Genomic DNA, 19,953 nt, shown 5'->3' on the forward strand with positions numbered 1-19,953 from the left:
AGGAGCGAAACTGTGTCTCAAAACAAAACAAAAAAGAAAGTGATCCCTGGACTGGCAGCATCAGCATCACCTGGAAACAGGTTAGAAGTACAATTTTTCCAGCTCTACATGAGACCTGCCAAATCAGAAACTCTGGAGGTTGGGCCCAGCAGTTCATCTCAGCAAGGCCTTCCAGGGGATTAGGAGGAATGCTTAAATGTAAGATCTACTTCTTGAGACCTGTGTTACTCAGAGCATGGTCTGGGGACATCAGCATCTCCTAGGAGATTACTAGAAATGCAGGACCTCAGGCCCACCTCCCAGATTTGCTGAATCAGAATCTGCCTTTTAACAAGATCCCCAGGTGATGTGATTTTACTTTAAAGCTTAAGAAGTGCTACTTTAGAGCAATGGTTCTCAACTTTGGCTGCACGTCAGACTTACCTCATGCCCAGGCCATGCCCCAGCCCAATTAAATCAGAATTTCTTGGGATGATGCCCAGGCACTGGTGTTTATTAAAAGTTTCCCTGGTGATTCTAATATATAGCCAGGGTTGAGAACAATTGCTTTGGGCCACCATAGGCTCCAGAATCACAAGGAACTAGTCTGTTGAATAAAAAAAACCCCAACCAACCAACCAACCACCAGAACAAAACCAGTGATGTAGAGCTGAGCTTCCCAACAGTATGGAGGGACATGTTGGTGACTCCTGGATGTGTAGGTCATGTGGAATTACTGATCCCGCTAGCCCTTGGAAGACAGGATGGGACCTGGGTTGCCAGAAGCAACCAGTGACCCTGGAGGCTATTACAAATATTATAATTTTCTTTGTGTGCAATGACAGAAAAAAGGCAGCAAAACATGCTGTAGAGAACCTGAATAAGTCAATCCTTGCCATGTTAATATGATCACTGTGGTGATGGAGTATGGATGAGGATCATTGGGATTGGGAGGGCAGCAATGTAACGTGCCTTTAGATATTTGATGACTTCAGTAATTCAAATCCAGGTAGAGACTGGGTGTAAAGGCTCATGCCTGTAATCCTAGCACTTTGGGAGGCTGAGGCAGGAGGATCGCTTGAGCCCAGGAGTTCAAGACCAGCTTGAGCAATATAGCGAGACCACGTCTGTATGAGAAAATTTAAAAATTAGCCAGGTGTGGTGGCATGTGCCTGTAGCCCCAGCTACTCAGGAGGCTGAAGTGGGAGGATCTCTTGAGCCCAGGAGGTTGAGGCTACAATGAGCCATGTTCATGCCACTGCACTCCAGCCTGGGTGACAGATGAAGGTCCTGTCTCTAAAAAACAAAACAAAAAAATCCAGACAGATACTTTCTAGGCCATCATTCCTGCCTAGTATTTATCCAGTTCTCTTGCTATTTAGAGATTTCCTAGCTTTTATGTGATTATTTCTTTCAATAGCCTTGTGCAATCTGTTGGGCATGGATTATTTTCTTTTCTTTGGTGATGAGGAAATTGAAGCCCAGAAAAGTTGAACTTCTTTAAGGTCAGTTAAGAAACAGTGAAAGAGTGAAGGGGTATTTCCTTGATGCTCATTGGAAAAGATCTAGAGAAGTAATTTCCTGCTTCACAATGGCAAATGCTACCTCCAGAATGGGGGACCCTCAGCTCCTTGCTTTCTAGGTAGGGACTTGGTCTTCCTGCTGTTGCTGCTGCCTTTGGTCCTGAAGATGCTGCCTGGAGCCTGGGGCTTTCTGGGAATATCCCAGGAAAGCTCTAAAAGAGGAACTGTTTAGCTAATTACGAAGGACTGTTGTTTAGCTGGCTTGTGTGTTAACACTTCCCCCTCTGCACAAGTTTTCATCCTGGTGCTGGATGAACATATTGTAATTATGCTAATCATGCTGGCTGGGCAGCCCAAGGCCAAGAGGGAGGGGCCCCCTCTCCCTAATTGTTTCCCTCTCCGGGAGCAGTTGGTTGTCTGCCTGATTCTCCAGACAGGCAGAGAGAAGGTGTGGGGCGGGCTGGGCTAACAGGAGGTCTGAGCAGGGTTTCCTGCCCTTGAGGCAGCCAGATCTACCTGGTTTGAGGGAGGGAGATGACAGGGGTAGCTACTAAGGACTGAGCAAAGGGACTTCCTGCTGGATTCAGTATTCAAGACAGGCCCTTGCCAGAATGTGAAAGAGGCAAATTGATCTTTTGTATCCTTCACCTTCTTCTTGGTGTTGGTGTTTCCTCCTCTTCCTTCTCCTCTTTCTTCTTTGTGCCTTTTCTGAATCTTCAGGCACACAGTGTTTTCCTACTGGTTTGGACTTTGCTGGCAGGCAAATTAATGATATAATTGTAGCTGTGGATAAGATACAGATATGGTTATAGATATATAGCCATAGATATAAGCATCCTCACATATAGGCGACTTAATGAGCATTTAACTACTAAAGACAACTTGTTATAAAGGACAATGCTTAATGAACCTAAGGCCATGAATGAGGGGGATATTTTCAGTCAAGGAAGCCTGTCCAGTATTCTTTATTTGCTATAGGTTATAACAAGAAAATGATTAACAATTGGCAACAAAATTTACCGCTTTAGGAAAGAATTGACTTTGTTTCATGAAGTAATGTGGGTTATTTGAAGGCCAAAAGAGAGGTCTCAGGGAAATTTCTAGGAGAAGGCAGAAAAAAATGGGAGTTCTTAGGACAATGGGAGAATCTGTTGTTCTCGGGTCAGGAAGGAGGGGAAGTAGGACGAGGAGCAACAGGTTAGAGCCTGATGGATTTTTAGATCTAGAATTGATAACGTATATTAAGTTGTTTGAGCTCACTTGTTATGTTGCCATCCATCTTCCTAAAGTTTTCAGTGAATTGTGCTTCACACAGACTTCACTGGTGAGTGTGGCTCTATGTGCCGTGTGAGTATGTTTCTATCCCAGGGAGAGGAGGGACTCCCACATCTGAGTTGGTGTGGACTGCAAAGGGGCTCTTACCCAGAGGTGACCGTGAGACAATCAGCCTCTGGTCATCCACATAGGTTATTAGGGGATGTGGGATGCTGGCCCAAGGCAGTTTTAACCAGATTTTATAGGACAGCACAGATACAGTCATCATTCTGGATTGCATTGAAGTAACAGTTAAGAGGGCAAGTCCTTACCCATCTGTCACTGGTGAGAGCTATGCAATGGCTCTGTTTTCCACTTACATTCACATTTCTATATTTCCACTGGTAGTCTCATATCCGGCTATCAGGAAGACCATAGAAAGAGTTCTTTCTTCTTCTCCTTTTTCTCTTAAGCATCATCAAGTTTTTTGGTGGTTTTTGTTTGTTTGTTTGTTTGTTTGGTTTTTTGAGGCTGGAGTGCCATGGTGTGATCTTGGTTCATTGCAACTTTCACCTCCTGGGTTCAAGTGATTCTCATGCCTCAGCCACTCAAGTATTTGGGACTACAGGGTGTGTGCCACCATGCCTGGCTAAAATTTTTTTTTTGCATTTTTTTTTAGTAGAGATGGGGTTTTGCCATATTGGCTAGGCTGTTCTCGAACTCCTGGCCTCAAGTGATCTGCCAACCTCAGCCTCTCAAAGTGCTGGGATTACAGGCATGAGCCACCACACCTGGCCCATCCTGCAGTTCTTTATAGCGGCAAAGGATTCCAGGGAAATGCTTAGCTCTGTGTAACTGGCAGTGAGTTTCATTTATCACCACAATTCTATGGGATTCTTGTTCGGTGTCAACCATGTAACTCAAGATTCGATCCAAAATTTCCTAGCCTCAACTAGACTGGCTGACGGTATTGTGAACCAAATATGGAATAAAGATTATTAGCTTACTTAATGTTGTCTCTCAGTCAAGGCCAAACTGAGTCTTCAGCACTGGACTAGACTCTAGAGGACAGCGGATGCACAGAGTAGAAAACACAATTCCTGTGCATAGGAGAGTATATTTTTGGGTGCATCTAATCTGTTATCCTTTGGTGTCTCTCTGAGTTTTTCTTTCCTTGATCTTTTCCCTCTTTTCCCTTTGTTTTGTTTTTCTCCTTTTGTCTCTTCTTTTTCTATTTCTGTAAGATTTGTCTTCACTCAAATTTTCTACAACTACGTATAACTGCCATTTTCCTTCACTTCTATGGCCATATAAATTTTGTTGGATCATCTGATTATAGCTTTTAAAGCAAGCAAATAGTTAAACAAATAGGTAAATAGTTAAACAACAAAGACATCTCTACAAAGCCTGATGCCTGAATAGTCACCAACGGGTTGAGCAGAACTTCCCTCTCCTCATCCTGCATAACCTGACCTGAGTAGCATAGCCCAAATGGTCCATTATCCGAAGGATCTTCATAACAGTGGGGTGGGCGTTCTGACCTACTAAGCAATATGGTTATTCCCATAACCATACACAACAGGCTCAATGCAGGGCAGAATTTCAATCCTAAATCAGAATTACCCTGGATTCCTGGCACTGTAAACCAGATTGCTAATACCCAGTGATTTTATTAAAGTATCTCTTGTGGGCGTGAACTTTTTTTTTTTCTTTTTCATTTTAAATGCTAGTTAAAAGGGAAAAATGAAAAGCTAATTTCTCCAAAAAAGGATTTTGGCAGGCAGGCAGTATGATTCTGGAACAGACGGTTTAAATATTATTTACATGTTGTTTAAAGTCACAACATGGTCTTGTGCATATTCTTAAAACATTAAATAGCTTGTCAACTTGCTATTCTTATAAAAATTAGACAAATTTAATCAGAAAAAGAGAAAAATTAGAGTGAGTTGTTATTGCTAGGAAAAGCGAATCCTACTACAATTAGTACAGTATTTATACAGTTGGTGAGAAGAGAATTAACCAGGGCATTTTCCCTGCCAGGACAAACAGCCTGCAGAAGTAACTTGGGCTAGAAAGTGCTGTCCCCCAATATGTGCTTACTGACCTGTTTAAATGATTGCTTTTATTTGCTTCTTCAGACATAATCATTGACTATATTGGGGACTATTTTTGTTTACCATTTTGAATAACCAACAATATTTTCAACTTCAAGGCTGGGACAGGGAAGTAATTAAACAAAATTCAACAATAATACAAAACATCATGTAATAAGGCAAATCTCATTCTGCTTTTTAATCATTATTTTAAGAAAAGTGGGATGTATGCATTTACCTGAGAAAACATGAGGAAAAGTCCTTGCTATGTTGGATCACCTCTTGCCACATTTTGGCCAACAAAAAATTTGGATACCTAACATGAAACTCATATGTAACAAACACAAACTCAAAGAAGACAAAAAAGGGTGGTTCATAAAGATATGTAAGTCAGGATAGGTTAGGTTATGCTGTGGTGACAAACAGTCCCCAAATCCCAGTGGCTTAACATATAAATGCTTATTTCTTCCTTATGCTGATTCTACTAGTAGGGCTTTGAGTTCTCCAGGAAGTTCCTTTCCAAGGGATTCAGGTGGCTTGCATCTTTTGGCTACACCCTCTGGAACATGTCTTCCATTGTGGTCACCAATGGATGGGAAGAACATTGCATTCTGGCTCTAAATGGCTTCATCCCAAAAGTAACACACTTCATGATTGTTTCAAGCTTATTGGTCACAACTAGTCACAGTGCCCTTCCTAACTGTGACTGAGCTGAGGAAAAGGGAGGAACATGTAGATAATGACTGGTAAATGTCTCTGCCACAAAGCATGAATGGGACCAATGCTATGTTAAAAGGGTCTCGTTTTGATGACTGCCAATATTTGTGTGGTGCCAGTGTTTTAGAGAAGCTTGCAGAGGGCTGGACAGCTGGGAGTGGCAATGGTTAAGGCTGTTTCAAAGGCAGAAGAGCTGGAGTTCGAGCTAGACTTGCTCCCGCTGATGGGTTTAAGTAGAGGAGATTGTGAGAGACCTCAAAAGAGGGCTCTGGGAGAGGGTCTGGTTGACCTTAGGGGGCCCTAACATACAGGGCAGCCTGATGATCTGGGGGGTTCTGAAGCTTACCCCTTAAAGTCTTTAGGTTTGTGAGGGCCCTGAGGTTGCTTTAATACCATGCAGATTCCAAACATTCCTGCCTTGTAGTCCTTCCATATGCTGAACTCTCCAAAGGTAGGGGACCAAATCTTACTAGTTGTTGTGTCTGTAGCAGTGTGTAACGTGATTTACCCAGACAACACCAACGGGTGACTAGCCAAAAAACTGGGCAGTCAGAGTGTAGGTCAATATATACTGCTTCTGTGGTATAAACCGGTGCTTCTTGAACTTTATGTTTACAAATGACCTGGCAATCTGGTGGAAATGAGGATTCTGATTCAGGAGGTCTGGGGTGGGGCCTGAGATTCTGCATATTAATAAAGGTTTCACATACCAGGTAAGAGTATTAACACCAAGGATTCTAACTGGGTGCATTAATCTACAACAGACTAAATTGTCTGAATACAAAGGAAGGTTTCGACGCCTCCACTGTAGGAGACAGTAGTCTCAATTTGGTGATTCCCACTGCTCAGGTTCATTGATGGGAAACACACATGGGCCGTAGAAAAAAAGGGGCCTTACTGAGTTGAGCTATTTGAGACTATATACGTTCTCAATACACCTGGTTTTGTTTTCCCCTCTTAAGGAATCTGACAGGCAGTTAATAGCTCATGAAAAAGCTGTATCCAAACTATTTTGAAAGAATCAGAAAATGCTGCTTTTGAATGATTTCCTTCCCCTTGCAACTCCCAAATCTGGTCTAGCAAGAGACCTGGACGCTAAGTGGCTTCTCAGGCATTCAGATGTGTCTGAGAAAACACAAGAGGCAATCAAATTACCCTCACACCGGCCACTTCAGAGCGCTCACTTGAGATGACAGTTTCAGATTCAAAAGAGGTATGCAAACCGGAATAATGAAATGTTCCATTTTATTAAGTTCCTGGCCAGAGGGAGGGATTGTATTAGAAGAGAGAAAAGGTGGGGAGGTTTTAGCTTGATTTCTGTGATGCTGATAAGCAGTAATTTTTGCAGAGGGGGGAAAAGGTAATCCACTGCCATAAAACCATTTTCATAATACCATGGGTGTGAGTTATTGCGCAGAGTAAGGCATGGCTCCTAATGGCTGCTCGAGCTTCCATCTCCATCTTTCATGGGTCAGTCCGGCATTTTTATAGTGCTGACACAAGAGAGAGCATTTATGTGGCTTCCATTCTCCATCTGTCAACAGTTAGGGTAGAGTGCCACTACCTCAGGTTCACTTTTGATCTGATTTCTGTGTCAGCTCAGCGCGGGACTGCGGGCTATGCTGTGGGAGCAGGGTGGCTCTGGAGGTTAGTTGCCCCACGTTTTCAGACCATTAATGGTTAGAAGGACGGAGAGTAAATCGTTTTTGCATGACTCAGAGGAAAGTGCCATTTCCTCTCCTTTATGGTTCATCAGAACCTTGGCCACGCTGCGTTGGCCTTACTTTCCCTGGGCCTCACAGAACTTTGTCCAAGTTCCATTTCGCGAAAGTGGGACTTTCTGTCTCTCACTGGATCTGGTGTTTTCCTGGCCCTGAAACAGCAACCTAGAGAGCTGGTTAAATGATGAATGAGAAGGAAATACTTCTTTTAGTGTGTGCCTCCACACTTCTGCCCTTACCAGTAGCATCTGTGTGATTTGTGGTGTAACAAGCTTGCTTTTCCTATCACTTCATTCCCCACAAAATCTGTTGGAACTGAGACAAGTGCAGAGATGTACAATCTGGGAATGAGGGTGACTTGATGTGAATGAATGGAAGGATTTGTTTCTTCCCACTCTCCTGACGATAGAATCTGTGGATTCTATTGATTTTTGGTGTAATTGGTCTTGGTGAATAATTATCAATGGTAAAATAGAATCTCTTCAAGATAATTTGTTCTACATAGAATCATTTATAAAGAGGCCATGTGGCTAGCCATAGGTCAGAGGTGGGTGAAGCAAACTCAAAGATGAGCGTAGACGCAAACTTTGTCAGGGAAGTTTCTAAGAGCACAGGGATCCATGGAGCATCCAGGGGGAGGTTTTAGTTTGGCCAGTTTCTCCTAGTTTCTTAATGCCTGTTGTTGTGTTTTATCTTTTTTCTCTTAAGAATGTAAGAAGAAATAAAGAGAAGCAGTGTTTTGAGCTTTGTTTGCTATCGTGGGTGTCTTGTGAGCTGAGAGTCCTGTATGGCAGAGTCAGGAACTTACTCCACCATGGAAGGGAGATGAGGAGGAGAGTGAGCTGGACGGTTTTTGTTGAACAGAGTAATGGGAATGGATACAGTTTATTTGGCACTTTTATGTGCCATTGCATGCTTTATTTACACGATTTCTAATCTTGACAAAAATCTTGCAGAAGAGATGGCTTTGCTCCTGTTTTTCAGGTGAAGACACAGACTCAGAGAGGTTAAGTAACTTGCTCAGACTTTATAACTAGTAGATGGCAAAGCTGGAAGCCTAAGCTTTGTCTGTGTCACCCCACCCTTCTCCAGCGCTATGACATTTCTACTGTGTGAAATCTACTGTGCTAAATCTCATAAGTTTGTGAGGAATCAGCATCTAAGCTACTTGCAAGGAGGAGATTTTCTGAAAGAAATAACATCAATTCAAGAACATGTCCTACGTGTAATACATGTGTTAGCGTTTATTTGTCAGCATTTATGAGGCACCCACTTCATGCACGGTTCTGTTCTTAATTCTGTCAGAGGGATGGCGATGGGGATGGGGTGGGAATTGTTTAACATTATTTTTGAGATCCCTAAACTCAGAAGTGACCATCTCCTTTCTAGTAATTTTTGACACTTAACTATTTGAGCTACCTCGTTAGGATCCACTCACCTGTATTGTTGTTAGTTACTTAAAGTCTTTAAGACCACAGAATGTGTTTTCTTCTTTGTTTGCCTCTGTTGAGAGTCCTGACACAGTACCAAGTAGGTACTTGATATATGTTTCATCAATTGATTGATTGATTGACACAGTGTCCACTTAGATCTGCTTACCTTTGAAAAGCCAGGGTGCTTTGAAGGGGAGACAGGACAGCTGCAAATGCATACACAGAAAGCTAGAAAGTATCATCTGAGGCAGCTACAAAAGTCCATCCACAAGCTGGTGGAGACAATTCCAGCATGAGAAAAAGGATTCTGTGTACAAATGCAAATTGCACATAAAACGGATTGAAGCTTGATTGAGGAACCCAGCCATGTCTCTGAAGAAGCCCCGAGTGCCTTTCGGAGCTTCTTACTCCTAAGAATCTCCTTCGGCCTTAGTTTAGGGTGGTAATAACTTAAACTCCAGCACTGGATGGCCATTGATCAATGAAATGAGCTGGCAGTTTTCACAGACAGATTCGTGAAATGAAATACCTCAAATTGACCAGCCTGAGAACATTTTTCACAGCCTATCCATCCCTTCTGAGCTATTCAGAGAGCAAAGTAAAAGAAATTAGAACTTTGAAATTGCTGCTTGTTCAGTGGCAACCTCTCTGGGACACTGAACGAGTTACAATTTATCCCGTTTTCCCACTTAGTGAATTGGCAACAGCAGCCGCACCAACCGCACTTAATGAAAGTAGTTGTGTCAGGTGCTGTACTAAGTCTCTTGATCTCATTTAATTTTCACTACAGACCGGCAAGGTAGCGACGGCTATCATTATTGTATGGATGAAGAAACTAAGGCTCAGAGAAGGAAGCGAGTTACCAGAAGTCACACAGCTAGGAGGTGGCAGAAGAATAACTTGAACCCCAGTTCTCTTTGATCCAAAGCCATGCTCTTAAATGTTTGATAAACTGCATTTTCTCTTTTCCAACATTTCTTCTTACAAGAGAAAATGCTTTTCTTTTCAGAGTGGAATTTGAAGACAGTGGATTCTGATCCATGAAGTGTGTTCTTGTGATTTGGAAGATAGGAAACAAAAACAAATTTCTGCTATTTATCAGTTTGGTAGCCATTTCAACCATTGAAGAGACATAAACTAACAACTGGAACTCTTTTGTTGGGGAACTCCATTCCCCTTTGAGGCCTATTGTAACAATGCCACTGGTAGGATTTAAATTTCTCTTAGGGGTCAGCCTGCCAAGGTTACCAGCCCAGATGGCCAGGAGCTGGGCAATAAAACCAGGTGGGTCTGAGGGAGAAGTGATGAGGGTCAGAGAAGAGGAAGATGGGTTTGCTTCAACACATTTCAATCACTTGAACATCCAGATGCAAATGTTCTGCCAGAAGATGAAAGAACATGGCTGATGCTTTGAAGTGAAGCCAGGATGGGGCAAAACAAATATAAACACAGGTAAATGTGTAAGAATAAGTGAGGTCACTGGAGGGCACAGTGTGGAAAGGGAAGGAGGAAATCAAGGTAAGAGGACTCCATAAGGGACGGTGAAGTTTTTTGTAGCTGGGAGAGGAAGAATTGGCAGAATAATTGTTAAGAGTCTACTACATTGTGAGATTGCTAAAAGCAGTGTCTACTTACTGTAGGGGAACACGTACATACTGATGGCCGTGGACTTCCTCCTTGCTGTGTGGTCCACAGAAATGGGTGAGAACAGGCTCCATATGCCACGTATAAGAATATTCATGCGCTGAGTGCAGTGACTCACATCTGTAATCCTAGCACTTTGGGAGGTTGAGGCGGGAGGATCACCTGAGGTCAGGAGTTCAAGATCAGCCTGGCCAATATGGTGAAACCCCACCTCTACTAAAAATACAAAAATTAGCCAGGCATGGTGGCATGTGCCCATAATCCCAGCTACTCTGGAGGCTGAGACAGGAGAATTGCTTGAACCTGGGAGGCAGAGGTTGCAGTGAGCCAACATCTCGCCACTGTATTCCAGCCTGGATGACAGGGTGAGACTCCATCACCAAAAAAAAAAAAAAAAAAAAAAAAAAAAAAATTCATGGTAGTTTTATTCATAATTTCCAAATGTACAGAAATAGTACAATAGAGAAAACATAGTTGCATATTCACATGATTATAATAGCACACAGTAATTAAAAAATGAACTAGTATACATGCAACCGCATGAATTCATCTCACAGATACCATGTTGAGTGAAACATTTGAAAAAAGAATTCATAGAGATAGTAAAAACTGAAAAGGATTGATTTTATTTCTTCCTTTCAAGAGATGTTTGGGAGTATCTCTAGCAAATCTATCCTGCCAGCTGCTTTTGAGGTTTTTTTTGAGCAGTGACAGAGTAGAAAATTGGCTCCTTTCATTCAGTTTGCAGCTCTTCTTGCTTTCTGACCCACAGGAGTGAACACTAGTGTTGAGGTAGCAGATATTTCGGATAGGTCAGCCATGACCCTGGCTCTTTGGACCAGGCCTTTTGGCAAGCATCTGCTCACAAAGGACTAGTCAGTCTTCTTCATCACATATTGAGATTTTGTTCTTGGTCTCTATTTTTCAGTTTGACTTTCATGTTTAGCTCAAATCAGTCATTCTTGGTAGAAGATTCCAAATGAGGTACAGAAATAAGTTTCCCAATAAAAGTTTTTTTTTCGGTTGTCCTTGAATGTGAATTCGTACGTATGTTTACCTTGTATACCCCAAAGAGTAAAGAGTGCTGATCTGGGAATCCTGTTTGACGTGGTTTGATTGGTTTGATTATGAGTCATGTCTTAAAAATCAGCATAAAGTTCTCTCTGAAAAGGAGACAGCAAGGTTGCTGTCTTTTTTCTCTTGCTTCTAACAAGGCAGACTCCATAGGGTTAAATAATGCCAGCTATCATGCGACAAAGATTGAGCCAGCTGAATGCATTAATTGATTAAACAGGATGAACAAATCAGTGGTTGAGGAGGGAGAAAGAAGAAGGAGCATCCTTCAGCAGGAGACTGAGGCAGAAGAAAGATTTCTAAGATTGGGGGTGGCAGAGGCTGGGGTGGAGGAAAGAGGCTAAAAGTGAAGCTCTGAGAAATGGGAATGGCGAAGTCTGTGAAAAATCTGGAAAAAAGATGAGAGTCTCAGTTAAGTATGGATGCCAATTCAGACCATATCCACCTGCCATCAAGACTTGGAAAGGAAAAGCAAAATTCAGTTTAGTAGCAGTAGACTTATTCCCCTGATAAGTAGAAGCAACTGAAGCTGTGCATTTGTGTTGGGGTGGGGGTGGGTAAAACATCTAAAGAATTGAATTGTTTATTCTTCAATCATTCATTTTAATCCAGTGGAATTAATTCATTAGAAATATCTGTGTGTGTGTGTGTGTGTGTGTGTGTGTGTGTATATATGCATATTTTATATGTATATGTTTGAGTTGGGATCTCGCTCTGTTGCCCAGGCTGGAGTATAGTTGTGTGATCATGGCTTACTGCACCCTTGAACTCCTGGGCTCAAGAGGTCCTCCTGCCTCAGCCTCCCTAGTAGCTGGGACCATAGGTGTGCCTACCATGCCTGGCTAATCTTTAAATTTTTAGTAGAGATGAGGTCTCACTATATTTCCCAGGTTGGTCTCAAACTCCCAGGCTCAAGGGATCCTCCCACCTCAGCCTCCTAAAGCTCTGGGATTACAGGTATGAGCCATCACATTTGGCCAGAAACATGTTCTTTTATAACTGATTATTATTTCACTTTCTTTTGGGAGATTTAAAAGCATCTACAAGACTGGAGAGAATATTATGATCCTCAAGGTACCCATTACTCATTACCAAGTTCTAATAATTATCAGTAGTTTGTCATTCTTGAGACATTATTTTTGGAAGATGAGCTCAGGGGAATTTCAGCCACAAAATATCCAACATAGAAATATTTTTAGGATTGTTTTTATTTCTGGGGAAGGACAAGTTGGCACAATTATGACAATTATGGGAGTGGGCAGAAAGACCTTCTGGGGTCAGCATTTGTTGGCTCCTGTTATAGACTAGACCTCAGCATCAGATGGTATCCCGCAGAATGCGAAGGATCCCAGCAGGTTTTGGTACCCCCAACCCTTTTCTCACCCTGTTGGAAACTTCTATAGATATCCTGGAGTTAAGGATCTCTTTACCTGTCTTATCAGCAAAGTACCTTTGGAAAATGTTTTGCTATGCTTATTCACAATGACAATGGATGGGTGGTAATATTTCATGTCTTATTGTGATGAGTATCTCCATTTTAACTGAGAACAAAGAATTGGATGAAACAAATCTGTAATTGCAGAATTGCAGATGTTAGGCAGCAGCTTGGGGATTTATTTCTTCGGGATGCAGGCTTGGAGCCTGAAAATTGCTTGGTGTAGACAGCCACCTACATCTATTTATAGCATGGCCCAGCGGGTTGGTGATATCCCTAGCCCAGGCAGGCCAGCTCACTTTCAAAGTCCCCTGGGCACTGCTTCCTCCTCAGAGGGCTGGTCTGCCTCCTGCTTGTGCCTTTAGGAGCCCTTTCCCTGGGCAAGGTCAAGAGCTTGCGGCTGTGGTAACTGCTGGGCTTTGAAAGAGGAATGTGCAGCTGTTCGCTTTATTATTACTCCCTCCTGCTCTTTTCCTTGCAAGGGTTGTCCACCCTCTACTGCCTTCTGAAGTGATTATTAATGCCATCCTCTTTGCTTTTTCTGAACTCTTAGTTTTTTCTCAGTTCCTGGTTATTTTAACTCTGCCAGGCTCTTTTTCATGTCCTTTGCCTGATGGCCCTTGATTTACAGGCCTTTCTCCAACTGGGGTCCTTCCTTTTACTCCTATGCTCCCTCTGTTCCTATATGCTCTCCCTCTCTTCCCTCTTCCTTGAGCGTGCACAGACTGGAGCAAATAAAAATGTACTTTTCAAATTTTACTGGCCCAGTCATTCTCTTTTAAATGAAGCTATGCCAGCAATCACACTGATTCTGAAACCCAGGCAATGTGAGGACAGAATAAAAGTAGCAGCTCTATTCTTTCTTTGATAGGATTTTATCTCAAATAATATTATGGATTAAATCATGTTGTATGTTCCATTAACATTTTCTCAACTATGAAAAGGGTAAATAACTTATATGTACATATGTGTGTGTGTATGTATGTGTGTGTGTATATACATGTAAGTGTGTGTGTGTGTGTGTATATATATATATACATATATATATATATATATATATATATATGAAGTTTTGTGGAGACAGCCTCCTTATGTTACTCAAGCTGGTTTTGAACTCCTGGGCTCAGGCAATCCTCCTGCCTCCATCTCCCAAAATGCTGGGATTACAGATGTGAGCCATTATGCCTGGCCAATAACTATTATTTTTGAATGAGTTAGTACTAGTTATCCACTGTGTGCCTAGAAGTATGCTGATCAGCCACACCTTGTGACTGGTGTGTTTTCCAAAATGTTAATGTCCCGTAAGTCATTTACTGGGAATAAGAAAAAGAATGAAAGTATTATGCAAGCATTAAATCATAGAATTGTCACATGGCTTATCTTTAATATAATAGCTTAGCTTGATCCTCATCATCTCCATGAAGATTTTCTTCAGTCATCATTGCCAGAAGATCCATACTTGAATTAATCTACTCCTTTATCCATCCATCTAGCCACCCACTCTTCCATCCATTTATTCATGCCTCCCTCCATCCATTACCCCACTCACACACCCACCTGGTGCTCACTTTGCATGGTACTGTGCAAATGCTGGTCACACAAAGAATGGTAGAGTCATGTCCTAAGGGTCTCACAGTTTGGTAGGCGAAAACTTACAATAATAATAGCTGACATTTACTGAGTGCTAACTATATGCCAGGTATTGCAATAAGCATATTAAATACATTATTGCATTTAATCCTCAGAGAAATACCTGAAGTGCCATTTTACAGATTAACAAAATGATTGCTAGTCTGGAAATATCAGACAAGATGTCGTTTGACTTTAGGAAGTGCTTATCTAGAGTCCATAAACCTTAAATCTGATATACTCAGCCTCATAACATCCTAAGTACTTATGTATTTAATTCTTACACATTTGTACTCTTCTTTCTCTGCTAAGATATAGGAGAGGCCTTGGGGGACACCACGGGATGCCCAAACATGGGCAGCCTCTCTGCAGGGACGCCTTCCGAAACAAAGGATTAACCAAAATAATTTTGCTACTCAGAGACACTCAGGGAATGAATTTAAGAATGGAAGAGAACCTGACTCCTGAATCTGGGTTTGGGAAGAAGGGACTTCTATGTTGATCTCCTTTTGTTTTGACCTCTGTGGTATTTTAATAATGTGAACTTTTTTTCCTTTTTTTTTTTTTTTAATTAACATCCCAGCTTGAAGATTTTTCTTGATTATCTGCGAATGACAATGACGGTAGTTGTAAGGCGCAGCAGTTTTGGAAACCACAGAAATAGCTTGCTCAAGTTTACAGAGTTAGGAAACACCAGAGTGATATTTAAACCCAGGTCTCCTACACTTAATCTGTTCCACTGGGTGCTTATTGGAGATATAAGCTTGTAGTACAAAAAGCAGATGCTTGGAGTCAGATTGACCTGGGTGTGAATGTGTCCTCTGGCATTTGCCAATGCTACCCTCTTGGTCAAGTTGAAATTCTATAGCTTCACTGGCCTCATCTGCAGAGTGGATGGCAGTATCTACCTGGACAGGCTGCTTTGGGGACCAAATGAGATGATGGCTGGAAGCACCCCTGTGGTGTCTGGCACACTACCCTTGTGGTGAGCCCCTATTTATCTCAATAGGGAAGGCACGTGGTTCAAGAGGCTGGAGAAGACACCCAGAGCCAGCAAACAAGACATGGGGTTTTATTAGGGGCTCACATACAGGGGAGAGAGTCCGGTGGTGGCAGGCTGGACAAGATATCTGCCTTACCTACAGAAATGGTCCAGTGGCAGTGGGCTGGACAATGTATCCACTGTATCTACAGTCCAGTGGCTGTGGATTGGCAGGAAAAATGCAACCAACTTGCAAACAGCACATAGTTTATAAAGCTTTTTAACTTAACACCCTCCCCTTAAGGACTTCTATCTGGCAATCTTCATCCAACTCAAAACTCTCAATCCCCTGTACGGTGTGTGCTCCACAGGCCAGGCTGGGGACTCAAATGTTACTCAAAGACAAGGAATCAATCTCTGGTCACTCCCAGATTCCCTAGCTCGGAACACACATTTCAGGTGCATCTGCCATACAGGGTCATTCTAAGGGTATGCTTAAGTTATTGCTGTCAGGTGCATTTACCCTACAACCCTCCATAAATGTCTGTCCTCCTTTAAATTCCATTCTCAGCTCTCTATTCGATTTTGGGCCCCACAAGGGCAGGGGTCAAGCATATCACTGCCCATGGTGGGAGCTCAGGAACTATCTGATGAATGAATAAGGGCTTTGCTGAACCTTGTGAGACCAACCTTTGTCAGCTCTTAGTTCACCAATCAACTTTCTACTTTCCTTTTAATTTTAGGGGTCACATGGACATACTGTAGAACTCTGGACCCCTCATACCAGCTCATCATTATCACTGTCATGATTATCTTCAAAGCCTTCAATCAGCTTTCAACAAAGTCCCTGGTCACAGTCTTCAAGGGGTGGAATTTGGTCATCTGTATTCTCTTTCAGGTGATTCATATGATCCATTAAAATGGATCTACTTGGGGAACTGCTATCCCCAGAGTGTTTCCTTTTCTCCAATAGCCAAATGTCCTGTATAGAGTTGGTAGATAAAATATGGAATGCCCAGTTAAATTTGATTTTCAGATAAACAGTGAATAATTTTTTTAGCATATCTCAAATATCACACAGAATATACTTATGCTAAAAAGTAATCACCTGAATTATCAATTGAACTAGGCATCCTGTGCTTTTATGAGCTAGAGCTGACAATCCAGTCCCATGATGATCCAGGCATGTGGGGAAAAGAGACCAATATTTTCACGTACTTTCTAGCACTCTCTGAGATGCACTTTCCCCTTCATAAAAAACAGGAATTCTTAACTGGGGTTAGATGAGGCTCCTGGGATTTAATTTCTCCTGCCACAGACATTATTTTGCATAATCCACCAATGAAGGTGGATTTAGGTGTTATGGTAGAAAAGAGTCTTTCTTTGAGAATTCCTGGCCCTTTCACATTCCAGGTGGCTGCTCTTTCGATGATGATCCTGGGGCAGCCAGCAACAAATAATACTCCCTATGACTCCTCTCCATGACTCAACACCAGTCCCCAGTTCCCTAAGTTTGTGTCACTGTGAATTCTCCATCCTGTCTTCTCTTATTTCCTTTTTTTTATCTGCAAAAGGCTGAAAAGATGAAAAAATGTTCTCAGCTTAATCGAAAGTCTATCTATTAATAATGAGTCCTGCAGCAGGCTTGTAAAGAACGCAGAACAGACCCACTTAACCATAATGGTCCTACAAAGTAATGAAGACTCAAGTGGTCTTTATTAGGTATCAAGCTGTGAATCAGAACTCATCTAACATTCTGATTGCTGAAGGAAATAGGTAATTGATGCAGCAGAATGGCCATGATGATGATTATTAGTACTTATTTTTTTATCCAGACATAGCAGCTAGAAGAAACCTGCTCCCAGCCTCCTTGGGGGTATACCAGGTGTGCAGGGTGAGGGTTGCCTTTCCATTAAATCTTCAGATGGGGGCTCTAATAAATTTTTCATTGAAATAAGTAATGACCACATTTAACGACCAGTGTGTCTGAGTGTTAACAGCTTGTGAGCCAACAAACGAGTCATTAACAGGTGTTAACTTCTGCTTTCTGGTTTAAACAATTCATTCTCATCTCTCTCCTGTTTGGACTGGGGGCTTATGCAAATTCCTGGCTGAGTTTTCATTTTTCTTCTGATAGGCAGGTCTTATTAATTGGTTAGATACCTCTCTGCTAATGCCCCCTCCTTTCTAGGAGTGTTTCTTATGGAGTCCATGGATGAATGACTTTTATTTTTAATCCATTTTTTTTTTTTTAATCCCTGAAGGTTGAGCGTATCCTGGAATAGTTTGGTCCTAGAATGAATTAGGTAAAAAGTCCTGGAGAAAAATCCACTTGAAATATGAAGTCTCCTCCTATGGAAAAGGAATGCAAATAGGCTGAAGATAACACACGGTTTGAGGCAGCATTTATGTCTGCAGAGGAGACATGACAAAGATGATTGTCTGTGTACTAGAAATGTATAGACCTACTATGGGTTCAACATGTGCCTGTGATGGGGCTGAACCCTCTGAGAAGTCCTCTTCTCATAGTTGCCCCCTTTGTCTTCTTCTTGCTTTTTGACAGACTATTAGCCAGTGGAAAGGACACACTTTCCTTTCTCAACTTACCCTTGGGAGGATGGGTTTGGGGTGATGGTATGAAGAGTGGGTTTGGGTCTTTGGTCCTAGAGCACCCCATTTCATTGCATGAGCTTCCTATAGACAGAAGCAAAGTCAGGAAACAAGAAGTCCAAGTTCTGTCCAGTGGGGACCATCTTGTGGGTGTGGAGGGTACACTGGATCATATATACTTGTCTGTCTAATGCAGTGCTTCTCAAACCCTGTGTGGCAAAGGGCCGTTTAAGAAAATTCAAATCAGTTGTAGATTGATAATCAGTAAAATACAAAATCATTCAACTTGGATGTCCTGGGGATGTTGAATTGCTGTAAAATTTCTAAATGCTTTCTGTCACTTTCATACTTATCCTATCCTGGTAACAAACTGTGTAAATCACTATCAGTCCAGATTCAGGGCAACGCTTCTCTCATGAGCTTGGGTCCTGCCTTTTTACAGCTATGAAGGCTGATGAGCGAAAACTGCCCTCGGCTGCTTCTCACAATGGTCATTCCCCTGTGATGCCTTGGTGAGCAATGACTGGATGGGGTTTTGAACAAGGAACATGTGTCTCAGCTCCCAATATATTTAACAGAATATTCTATAATCTTTGGCTGACATGAAAGAAGCAGCTTAGTTATCAAAGCAATTTTCCCTCCTGGGTGTTCTGCAGACGAGGGTGGCCAGAGTCCTTGTTTTCATTAATCAAAGCCAGTCACAGAGATGAAGGCACCTTGCCTGGCAATGGTGTGAGTATCTGGAGGAGGAAAGGTAAGACTAGGCTGGGTCCTTTTACACATGGAAGTGATTCAGAAAATGGGGTCTTTATGAAGTTCTGTATACTTTATAAATGTTAGAATTTAAAAAAATGTAGCTTGTAGTGATGATGGAAACAATCTGTAAAATAGCATTTAAAAGCAAATGAAGTTTTTTTTTTTTTTTTTTCCCAAATGCTGTGAACTTAATTGTATTAGCTATAAGAAACCATTCACCGGCCGGGCGCGGTGGCTCAAGCCTGTAATCCCAGCACTTTGGGAGGCCGAGACGGGCGGATCATGAGGTCAGGAGATCGAGACCATCCTGGCTAACACAGTGAAACCCCATCTCTACTAAAAAATACAAAAAACTAGCTGGGCGAAGTGGCGGGCGCCTGTGGTCCCAGCTACTCGGGAGGCTGAGGCAGGAGAATGGCGTAAACCCGGGAGGCGGAGCTTGCAGTGAGCTGAGATCCGGCCACTGCACTCCAGCCTGGGCGACAGAGCCAGACTCAGTCTCAAAAAAAAAAAAAAAAAAAAAAAAGAAACCATTCACCTTCTTGTTTATGGTTATTTCCAGTTTGCCACAGGATCTGAAATAAAAGAGCACTGTTTAAAACTGTGAGTGGGGTCTGACACTTTAATTCATTGCTTTTAAAGGTCATTTACATATTGTTCAAATCATATTGGAAAGCAAAACTATTCAAGTTAAAAGCAAGCATATATTTTATGAAGACTTGGTGTTGCTTAATGTCCTGCAATCATTATATGAACATCAACTATAATTTATATAACAGGGTTTGCTCAGTTTGAAATACAAAGTCCCCTGTGTTCGAATTCTAGCACTGTAATTCGTAGAGTTCTTTTTCTTGTCTGTTCTTTTCTCATTAATACATTGTAGGTCTCAGGAGTTGTCTGTGTTTTCTTCTAGCGTCCACTGAATACTTACTATTAATGTTATGAGCCAAGATGCTGGACACTGAGAACCCAAAGGAAACAGGAAACATGCCCTGCCATCCCTGGTGCTTAGAGTGGAGTAGGGAAGGTAACAGGGGATCTCACCGGTAGACTGACATCCAGGAGACATACAGCTAGGCACTGCGGGAATGCAGACAAAGGGA

The sequence above is a fragment of the Macaca mulatta genome, chromosome 13 (assembly GCF_049350105.2).
Source record: "Macaca mulatta isolate MMU2019108-1 chromosome 13, T2T-MMU8v2.0, whole genome shotgun sequence".
NCBI lineage: Eukaryota > Metazoa > Chordata > Mammalia > Primates > Cercopithecidae > Macaca > Macaca mulatta.